This window comes from Mustela lutreola, chromosome 1 (assembly GCF_030435805.1).
Source record: "Mustela lutreola isolate mMusLut2 chromosome 1, mMusLut2.pri, whole genome shotgun sequence".
Classification (NCBI taxonomy): domain Eukaryota; kingdom Metazoa; phylum Chordata; class Mammalia; order Carnivora; family Mustelidae; genus Mustela; species Mustela lutreola.
This window is the reverse complement of record NC_081290.1, coordinates 108234951-108246776: the sequence shown is the minus strand read 5'-3', so window position 1 is coordinate 108246776 and position 11826 is coordinate 108234951.

Here is an 11826-nt window from a genome sequence, read left to right as displayed (position 1 = left end):
CTGATCCTTTCAGGAGGGGGATTTAGAAGTAGAGGAAATATAAAACCAAATTTATAGCCCTTTCTAGCAGGTATTTGACTTTTTGACTGACCTTACTCCGCTTCCTCTTATTTTTCATATATTTTTTTCTTCATTCCAATTTCCTTAGATATTTACGCTTCATTCTATTCGCCATGGTATCTTCATAAGCCACTTCAAAATCATTTTACATTGAGGTGTGACATAAAAGCAGCCATCACAATGACAAGTTTATTAGCCCACAACTTTCACTCCAAGTTACATTGACAGCCTTATCTTATTTTTATTTCTCTACAACTCACTATAGTTCTATTGGTTCAGCTAGTAAGCTTGTAAAGCGGGAATGCTTACAATTATTAAAGAAATGGTGTTGCCCTCATGCAATCTTGTTTATGGCCCAATCTCTAGTATAGTATCTTACACATAATGAATGCATAGTATGTTTATTGAGTGGATAATTATATAGAAACTTACATCATATGTCATTTATAAGTTTATATCTCTTCATGATTGCTCTTTAATTCAAACTGGAATGGGCGTTCCTCACCTTTTGACTTGTCCAGCACATAGGACTCAGGTCAAGTGCCACCCTCACCAGGAACACTTCCTTGACCCGTCAGCCCAGACAAGGGGGCTTTGTCCTCTAAAAACTATGGAATTCTAGGGCGCCTGGGTGGCTCAGTGGGTTAAAGCCTCTGCCTTCGGCTCAGGTCATGATCCCAGGGTCCTGGGATCGAGCTCTGTGTCGGCGGGAGGGGGGTGTGTGTCTCTGCTCAGCAGGGAGCCTGCTTCCCTTCCTCTCTCTCTGGCTGTCTCTCTGCCTACCTGTGATCTCTGTTTGTCAAATAAACAAATAAAATCTTTAAATACAAAACAAAAAACTATGGAATTCACTGCTCATCTCATGCAGCTGGCACTCAGCTGGCACTTGACATTCCCCCTCATATTGGTAGCTTTCCTTGAACGAGAACACAAGCTTTAGAATCAAGAAGTCGTGGGTCCAATCTGATTTGGGCCACTTGCCAGCTGTGTGACTTTAGGAACAGCAGTTTCTCTCAGGCTATTCTCTCATCCATAAAATGGGAAAAACAAGGTGTCGTATTGCTACAATAGGTAATGTATGTGGGTGATTAGCACATTTCCTGGAGATATGATCATAATTGTGTCTTTTTGCACAAATTAAATTCAACAACCTGCTTTCATGGAACCAGCAGGAAATTATTACTGGGCTGTCAGTGAAGTACTAGTTCTGTAACTCTTGAGGATTCTTTTTGCCTCAGGCTCCCATGCTTGATGCAAGATACTGGGGCTGTATCTATTGATGATTAGTGGTGAATGTAGCTCTGATTAAATATTGTCTAGGTTTTGTGTCTAGAATTCATGACTTGTCAGGGGTGGTGGGGGATGAAAGTAAATAATTCCTGTTACCCAGGGAATGAGGTACAATACAGTTTCAAACTTCCCTTGAGTCCCTTTTGTTGTTTTTCTTTTTCAAAAAAAAAAAAAAATCCCCCTTTTTTATTCTGTAGAATAACTTTTCTTTTTTTGCATTTCTTTTCCTAAGAATATGATACGGATACCAACATTAATTTATTTCCAAAGGAGTGTTATGCCGTGGAGATATATATATATGTGTGTGTGTGTGTGTGTGTATAGTGTGTATATACATTTTTTTCCCTTTTGGAAGTCTTTAAAATAATCCCCAACCTCTCTGGGCTCTATGCAAAGTTCTGAAATGCAAAATGCATGAAAGCCAAATAAATCTTTGAGTGTGTGAGTTATGGAAAAGTGGCTTATTAAGCCCATTCTCTTATTAGATACTATACAAAATTATCGCATGAGATGCTTTTTCCCCCCCAAAGATTTTATTTATTTATTTGACAGAGAGAGATCACAAGTAGGCAGAGAGACAGAGAGGGAGGCAGGCTCCCCGCCGAGCAGAGAGCCCGATGTGGGGCCCACCCCAGGACCCTGAGATCATGACCTGAGCTGAAGACAGAGGCTTAACCCACTCAGCCACTCAGGCGCCCCGAGATGGTTTTTCTATGCACAAAATCCTTGGGGATATGGATATAGTCTACTATAAAGTTGATCTGTATGGTATCAGAAATTTTTCTTATGAATATATATTTAATTGAAGAAGAGTCCTTTGAACAGCAAAAAGGCGGGCCTACCACATCAATGCAGTATGCTCATTTTATATTTCTTACCGGTTTCTAACTATTCTAGTCTTCTCCATATGGAGACTTTTGAGATCAAATATGATCGTTTTGCTTTCTGACTAAAGTCCAACTGTCTCCCTGTGGCCTACAGTATTAAATCAAGTATGAAAGGTTTTGCCTAGTCTAGCTTCCAATAGCCTGCTGGTCTCAACTTCTGCCAAAGCCAAGGGGGGAAGTTCCAGCTGCAATGGGGTTCTTACCGTCACTGCCTGAAGGTGGCGCCCTTTCACAGCTGAGCCTTGGCACGGGCTCTCTCCTCCGCCTGCTCATCCATCTAGAACCTGCCCAAATGCCCTTTCCACTTGAAAGCCTCCCTGCACTTCCCCAAACAATTCTTCTTGCCTTTTGGGTCCCCTGACAATGTGCAGATAACATTTACATAGGCTAGTAATTTTTCCCTTTACAGATCTCTGATTAGCTTATGAGCTATTTGCAGTGGGGTCTGTGCAACCCACCCCATCCAATGCAAGGTCCACCACGCAGAAGATACCCAATACAAATTGGCCAAAAAGACCCATGTGTCTACATTTATATTTGTAAAGAAGACCATACATTTTGCTTCTCTCAGATTCAATTTAATTTTGTTGATCTTAAATTCATGTAATGAGTGTTAAAGCAAACTGTCCTTCTATACCTATTTATAATGAATACTTGTGTCTTCCAAGTAGTTGCTAAAGTACACATAAATCCACATTGATATCTCTATTAGACCTTTTGGAAAACACAAGAGATGATTTTCCTTGTGTAAACCTGTTACTGGAAGGCACATGTCCGTTCCGGGATGCCTCAGGTTGCTGTGAGCTCCTCTACTGTTATCAGCATGTCAGGGGCAGCTGCAGTGCGGATTCCCTGTTGGTTATTTAACTGATCTTTTTGGTTAGTATGGGACCAAGGCTACCCTTGGAACTCTGTAACCATGGTGATAAGATGCCCTATATTAACTTTTCAACATAAAAGATGAGATGCTCTAGCACTTCTGTGCCTGTGGTTCCCAGCAGAGTTTTGGGGAGCCATTCAAGCAGTTAAGCAATAGAATCGGGCCCCTGAAGATAATTACTTTTTCCTTTATACCAGTACCTTTTAAATTAGGGGTGGTGACTGACAGCCCAGACAGTCCACGACCAGTCAAATGTGAGATCTAGGGCCAACCTTGGAGGCTTGTCATTCTTATAATACACCAACTGGGGAAAATATCCTCCAAGCCAAAGGCTTTACTTCTTAAATAAAATTGGAGTGCTTACCAAAATCACAACTGTGTGTTTTCATATGTGTTACAAAATAAAACTATTGTGGAAGATGGATTTGATTCTTGTAGAAAATCGAAGTGTTTTCTAACCAGGATGAGTCTCAGACAGAGTTGAAATGGCACACAGTATACATTTGAGATTTGGGGGGCCATGGAGAAGGTACGGTGTCCAATATCTTCCCTTTTCTTTAGTCTGAAAATCTTATTTCCAGAGTTTTTCCCCTCTAAAGGTTTCCAAGCCATTGTAATATAAATATCTTTGGGAAAGGTATCACAGCAAGGGAAAGGGAAAAATTTAGTGGTAAGTCAAAGAAAACCTGTTGGCAGCCCTTTTTGGACTGAAGAGTGCTTTGTATATTCCTTCAACCAATATTTAATCATAAAAAACCTACATTACTCCATTACCTTTAAACAACATGGGATATGGCAAAACTAAATTCTCACAAAGGCAGAAGCTACCCTTGTTCTCTTGCTTTCACAGCTGGCAGACCTCTAGCCCGGACTGAAGGCTCTCCCTGCCTTCTCTGGTTTGGTTTCCTGCAGGCCCTTCCTCCAATAAATCTCTTGCACCTCTCATCTTGTTTTGGCATTTGCTTCTCAGAAGATTCAAACTGACACACTGTAAATGACTAATGATTATTGGCAGAGTTGTGAGGAGTTATAGAGCAATATCACATGAAGACCTGAGGAGGACTGGGTGGGTGCCTTGAAAAGAGCTTGAAAATGATAACGTTCTTACCAGTCAGCATGGATATTATGTCTCTAAGTAGTGTGAGGATCCAAGTAAATTTTAAAACAAGATTCTGGAGGTTCCTGGATGGCTCAGAAGGTTAAGCATCCAACTCTTGATTCTGGCTTAGGTCATGATCTTAGGGTCGCGGGGTCGAGCCCTGTTTTAGCCTCCATGCTTAGCGAGGAATCTGCTTGAGATTCTCTCTCTCCCTCTCCTTCTGCCCCTCCCTACACACACACACACACACACTCTCTCTCTCTCTCTCTCAAAGTAATACATAAAATAAAACAAGATTCTGGTTACTGTTCTTTGGGGGTGGCAGTGAAGATCAAATCTAGTAGAGGCCAGGCATCAACTCATTAAATAATAACAGCAGATAGTACAATACATAGAAAAATTTTCAATGATGAATTGCTAATTGTTATGTTCAATAGATGTTTCTGTGTTCAGAGACAGGAGGAAGAGACCATCTGAAATTTTAGAACTTTGGGGGAACATTTCTTCCTAAAACTAGATATCACAACTGGATAAGAGCTGGTTACTTTCCCTATGGGGAAGACTGAAAGAGAGGGGTTATATGAATATTGGGGCCAGTAGTCACCAAGCAATACCTTGGACCTGTGCTTCTCCAGTGGGGGTCTCAAGACCTCTGAGGAATCTTAAGAATCTATAAGAAATGGAAAAATAATTATGTTTTCGTTTTGATGCTAAGCTAAAAATTAGTATTTGCAAACTTGGGATCCCCTGAATCACCTTCTAACTAAGGGCTACCTCTCAATTTTTTTGCTTCCTTTTCTATTTGTGTTCATAATTATCTAGGCCTCCAATAGTACCACTTTAATCATCATAAGCTGAGAGTTGACAGAAGTAGACTTAATATATAAATGAAGCATTCTTGTCAAGTGAAGAACAAGTAGTATCATTTGTGTGCTGAAGAAATAATTATTTTGCAGAAAAAGTAGTTTGAATAGAGAGTAGTGGTGACGAAATTTGAGTCATCATCACCTAGCACAGAATTTTATATATATCAAAGACATTTATATATATCAAAGACATGAAAAATCAAAGACATTGTGTGCTAAGAGGTGTGATGTGGCACTTAGACTCAGGAAAACAATTTTAATTTTCATATTAAATTAATGTGGTAAATTTGAATACATTGCTTTTTAGTGTTTAAAGTAGAATTTGTAGTTTGACTTGGCTTTGTGATATAAGGCATCTATACTTGGTTTTATGAACAATATGGTTCACATCTGAGTATGCCCAGACTTTCTCCTGTCCACTCCCATAAAGGAAAACTATTTGCTCCTGCTGCCTACCCTCTCCCGTACTCTGGTGGAGGGTCTGCTTCTGAGCAGATAATTGGGAAAGAGCACCAAGGCAGGGAGAGGAGACCATGTTTGGAATTAGCGCCTACCTAACACCTGAGCTGAATGTTTTCGTGGAGCAGACAAACTCCTCAGCCGTGTGAGGGATCTTCATCAGGACCTGTGAGGTGGAAAGGGAAGGCGAAAATTTCTTAGTAGGAGAAGCAAATCACACATGGTAAAGAGCAGAAATAGAGGAAAAAGTTTATAAGTTTGAGGGAGTGGAGAGGGAATTGTGGAGATTGTGTTCAGAAAAACACATAGAGTCATTTGAGGAGGCTGGAAAATTTGGAAGCAATGCCCATCTGGGGATTATAAATAAGATTTTCTCAATGTCTTTCCCAAAGTCGCAGGTAAAGACTAGATTTTCGGCACTGTTTATGCTGAAGGACAGACGGGGACTCCTCAGGGATGGATCTTTTGATATTTGAGTCTTGTGAGCTGCTGATATGCTGAGCTCTCCAATTATGGACCAATTAGTTTAAACCCATGGAAACCTCTCAAAGGCAGACATTACATTTCAAGGGCGGTACTGAGAAAGGAAATATTCTCTCAAGTTAAAAGGCACCCAGGCCTCATCCAAAGTCTCAACTGCTATTATTTTCTGAAGTAGGGGAGTTAACATGTGATTTCTCTTATGCCTTGCCTGGGTGGTTCGGATGATGCTTACCGGAAGGATAAAGGAGATATATCAGTCTTTTGAGTAGCTCAAGCTTCATAAATCCTTTAGGGTCACGATTCTCCCACTGCATTAGCTAAATGGAATTTCATGGTAGGTCTGGTCTGTGAGAAGAAACCTGGGCAGAGAAGGCACCTAGCTGCTAGGTAAAGTGCAATTAGCAGAGCATATAAAATATAATTAGCGTCCTTTGGATCGTAATCCCAATAGCTCTTGCAGCTGCCCCCCCCCCCCCCCCCGTCCTCTCTGTCTCTATCCCTTTCATCTCATCTCCACCGCTAGAATAGTTTTTAAGTGGATTCCTGCTTCCAGGAGGCCTGTTTTCAGACATTTGCTTTTCCCCACTCATTGAGTCTGTCTATTCTGTTCAGCCATTGGCGGCTCACTTGTTAGACCCTACGACGAGACCCCCCAGTCTCTGCCCCTGCCCAGGTGACACCCTAGTGGGGACAGATTCGTTAAATGAGTCATCATTCAAATGCTGAGTGTGATGGGGCTTCTGGGATCTCATGACAGGGCAAGGGAAAGTCTGGGGGTGCAGAGAAAAGCTTAAAGAAGCTGTTCAAAAGCTTCAAGAAGATTGAGGAGGAATTCACCAAGCGGAGGGCCAGTGGAGGGGCCGCGGGGCAAGAACACCCCAACACTGGGAGTTGCTGAGTGGTGCCCAGGAAAAAAAGAAAAGACTAGAATTTGGGGGTCAGGTGAATTAGGTAGGTCAGCTTTCAAGCTCAGATCTGTAAGGGCCCTGTAAAAAAAGTGAACATTTGCTGACTAATTGAACATTAAAAAAAAATAATAATAATACTAAAGTGAACATTTGGTTTTTCATTCTAAGGGCTGTTGGAAGACACTTGAAGTTTTTAACTAAGAAGTGGTAAGTTTGGAGGCAGAGTGAACAATTAATCACACACGGTAGCTAGTCTTTTCTGAGTGCAATCTGATTGCGTTACTCCTGTTTTAAAACTTTTAGTAGTGACTTCGTAATGCCATCAAAATGACATCTAAATTTTTAATGAAGCTTGCCAGGCTCCCTACTACTTTTCCAGGCACATCTTTGATTCTCTGCCCATAAGGGGCAACAGAATATACTACCCCACAATGTGTCTCTTTGGCATGAGGATACATACACACACACACATACACACACACACACACACACACACATATTTACATTTATATTTATATAGAGATAGATAGATATTTTCCTCCCCTAGAGAAAGAGCCTATGTGAGCATTGGCCGGGGTCAGTGGTGGTGGTGGGGTGGGCGAGACAAAGGTAAAGAATCTTAAACAGGCTCAGGGCCCAGGGGAGAACGCTAAGGGATGCGGGCTGTTTCAATCTCAGGACCCTGAGATCATGATCTCAACTGAGGTTGAGAGTCCATGGATTTACCAACTGAGTCACCCAGGTGGCGTGGAGATAATTTTGAACCAAAGACAGTCAGTGTCCCTTAATGGCCAAAGGGGATTTAGATAATCATTTTGATTGGAAATGGGATGAAGGCAGAGGAAGAGCAACAAGAGTTGAGAGCTCAAGGGAAACCCAGTGGAAAGCTTGCCTTGTGCTTTTGAATTCCTTTTAAAAACTTGGTTGCTCTATAATTTACTTGTAATAATACTGGTTCTAACTTGAAGGTAGATGTATGGGAGGCACAGAATCTTAAATATGTCATAACTGAAATTGGGCACCCTTTTACTTGAAACGAATCACAGTCCAAGAGTTCTGGTATTTGAGATTTTTTGTTTGCTTCTATATATCTAATTCAAGAATGTTATACAGGTTATATTCAGGCACTTGAAGTGCTTGTGTATCTTACAACACTTTTAAGGGTTAATAAAATACGTGGCTTAGCCTTATCACTTACCTTTTACTGCCATCCTGTGGCCATTTCATTTTCTAGCTTAAAAATCCATTTGCAAAACCTTATTTTCTATCCTTATCACAGAATATGTTTTCGGATTTTATCAGTTCTCAATGAACGTAGATATACTTGGATGTACGTATTTGGTAGTATTTTGCTATCTTAAGATGCTCCATCAGTAGCATATACTTTTCAAGGAATTTTAATTCTGAGTGAGCTTCCATACAATATTTCCAAAGAGCCTTCCTTCAGATATCTTTCCTCCATCCCTCCCTCCTAATCTGGATTTTCAGTGGATGCTTAGGCCATTAACAATTTATTGTAGTCTTGAAGGCAGATGCCTTGGGGTTGTTTGTTTCTATTTGAAATACTCACAGATACTTTTTTTTGGAATCTGGGTTTGGATTTCCTTTCTTGACTCTCCCCTCTTCTGATCCTCCAGATTTCTAAGTCCCAGAGCCCTTATTGGTGAGATGACAGGCATAGGTAGGATCAGGCAATGTGCCCACGACAGAATGTGCTCTTGTTCTTCTGGCTTGTGACATCGGGTTCTACTTCTCCGCGTAGAAGTGGGGTGTATGCAGGCTGAAGGGGGCAAAGGGCATCTGCTGTCCCAGGGGTTCTTTCTCAGGAGGTTGATTTGGCCTCTATAACCAGGAGGCTGATAGCAAGCACATTCTATGAGAGCAAGTTTTGTTCATGCTGTCTACCCAAGACCATAAAGACCTGGAATCTTGCCCAATAGGGGATGATAATTCTGAGAAATCACAGTGATAATGGCTAGTACACATTGAAGTTTTCATTTACATGCCACGGGTTATTCTAAACACCTTCTATGCATTATCTCAGGCTTTAAACAATTTCATGAGCAGAGACCATTAGCATCTTATTTGACCAGTTAGAAACCATAGATCTTAGAGCGGTGATGTTCTTCTCCAAGGTAAGACAGCTGGGAATTGGTGGGTTTGTGGAATGAACCAGTGAGTGAGTATCTGATGCCCAGTGTGTGTGCCTCCTTCAAAATCATTTCCTTAGAGTCCAAGACCTGGAATTTTCTTTATCCAGACCTTGAATTTTCCTGATGCATCCAAAGAATACATTTCCTTAAGCTTCTGAGGATGAGCCGGGGCCACCTGAGTGTGTCTATCCCTGGTCACAGTTCCATTATGACCTCTCTTAGGCCAGACTCACCCTCATCACCCTGTGGCATCTGATTCTAAGGATCTGGATCTGTCTTTTGTTTATCATTCTGCTCCTGATTTCTAACTTTATGTCAGGTCTTTGGCACCTGACTTTGAACCTTCTCTTCCCACAGGTCTGGGAAAGGGTAGTACTGTGCTTATGTGTGAAGGCTCAGGAATCAAGCTGCTGGGATTTATTTCCCAGCTTTGCCACTCAGCACCGTGTGACCCTGGGCAAGTCCAACGAACTCTCTAAAACCCCAGTTTTCTTATCTGTAAAATGAGAATGATTAATGGAAATTGTGAGAGTATCGTTTGGTAATCCATGCAGAGTACTTAGAGGGCCTTACAGATTCAAAGTCTTTACTTATTTGTTCATTTCATTGAGAGCCTCTTATGCGCTGCCAGGTGCCTGCCTGTCTACTGGGGAGAGTCCCCGCCATTCCCCTGGCTATCTTGAGATGATCGTCCCTTGCCTCCCTCCCTGTTCTGGGAAGTGAGCAGTCCACCATCTCACCATCAGGGGTTCCATTCTCTATCTTACAGTTTTGCCCTCTCTCTGCACAGGGGACAAGTCCCAGGGAGCTAGCCCTCCTCTTCTCTTTAACCAATGAGATTCTTTTTCTCCCTCACATTGAACTTCATATTAATTTTCCCTAAGGATTTGGATTCTCTGCTTTGAAATCACTTGTTATATGCTTTTATTTTTAACTTTTTAAAAGGAACTTTTTAAAATCAAAGTATAATTAACGTACAACATTATATTAGCTTCAGGTGCGTGACACAATGATTCAACAATTCTATACATTGCTCAGTGCTCATCGTGGTGAGTGTGCTCTTAATCTCTTTTACTCATTTCACCTATTCTCCTACCCACTTTCATTTTCATTTTTAACTTTGAATTGCAACATCTATCACATTTTGTACAAATTAAATGCTATTAATAAAATGGATACTTTGTATCCACCCAACTTAAGAAAAAGAACATTCTAGTGCCTCCGAAGTCCCCTGTGCTTCTTCATGCTGTCCTTCCTTTTCCCCACTGGAGGAATATTGTGCAAGATATTCTCTTGCTCATCTTTATAGTGTTGCAAGCTGAGGGGTGTTTTATAGAAACAACATCTTCTACCTTTCCCTGAAAATCTGGAAGGGGCTGTGAGAGAAATGGAGGAAAAGCCACTAGCCAGCCTTCTGAAGCACTGTGTGGATGGCCCGGCCAGGGGTCTCCAGGAGAAGCTCAGAATCCAATCAACTGAGCAGGGCTGCAAAGAGGCAGCTGCAAGAGATAGTCAAAGTGACTGCCTCTCCATGGGAGCCCGTGAGTCCACTGACAGCTGCCTGTGGTCAGTCAAAGTGCCCCACAGTGGACAGAAGGGATGGCAGTCGTGGAGAGGAAGCAGGAATCCAGACCCTCAGTGTCTGTCCATCAGCCCAATTGAGTGCATGTACCCTGTAAGAAAACGGGGTGCTACTTCACTTCTGCCTCCAAGTATCTTGTTTAAGTTCCTATTTTGGTCCATTTAACCTCAAACCCTGCAGAGAACTCTGGGATTTGTAGTTCCTAGCTTAGCCAAGATGGCCATAGAGTACACCAGCACTGCTGTCTATGAGTGAATCCTAAAACAATCCTAAAACAATCCTAAAACAATGTACTGTTGAATTTTGGCTGGACCTTAAAGATTTATTTATTTATTTATTTATTCAAAAGAGAGAGAGAGAGAGAGAGAGAGAGAGAGAGAGAGAGAGAGAGACAGTGAGCAGGATTAGGGGAGAGGGAGAAGCAGACTTCCCACCGAGCAGGGAGCTTGATGCAGGGCTGGATCCCAGGACCCTGGGATCATGACCTGAACTGAAGGCAGACATTCAACTGACTGAGCCACCCAGGCGCTCTTGGCTGCACTTTATTATAATAGGAATCATGCAACTTATTTTTTTCTATGACTTACTTTTATCGTTTTGTTGGTGTTGTTAACCTCGGTTTTTGAAATTCCATCCTGCTGATCCATTCACTTGTAACTACTATATACAGAATTCCAAAGTGTGAAGATGTAGATTATTTATTCATTTCAGTATAATTAGATATTTGGTGTTTTTTTTTTCCCAGATTTGCTTTTGCGAACAAAGTTTCTATGAATATTATATGTATCTCCTTATATGTGTAAAAGTTTTTCTAGTACATATACCCAGCAGAGAAATTGTGGGGTATAGAATATGTTGTGTGCAATTTTTAAAATAATTTTTAATTTTTTATTAACATATGATGTATTATTAGCCCCAGGGGTACAGGTCTGTGAATTGCCAGGTTTACACACTTCAAAGCACTCACCACACATACCTTCCCCAATGTCCATAACCCCACCACCCTCTCCCCGCCCTCCTCCCCCCGGCAATGCTCAGTTTGTTTTGTGAGATTAAGAGTGTATTATGGTTTGTCTCCCTCCTGATCCCATCTTGTTTCATTTATTCCTTTCCTACCCCCCGAACACCCCACTTTGCCTCTCAACTTCCTCATATCAGG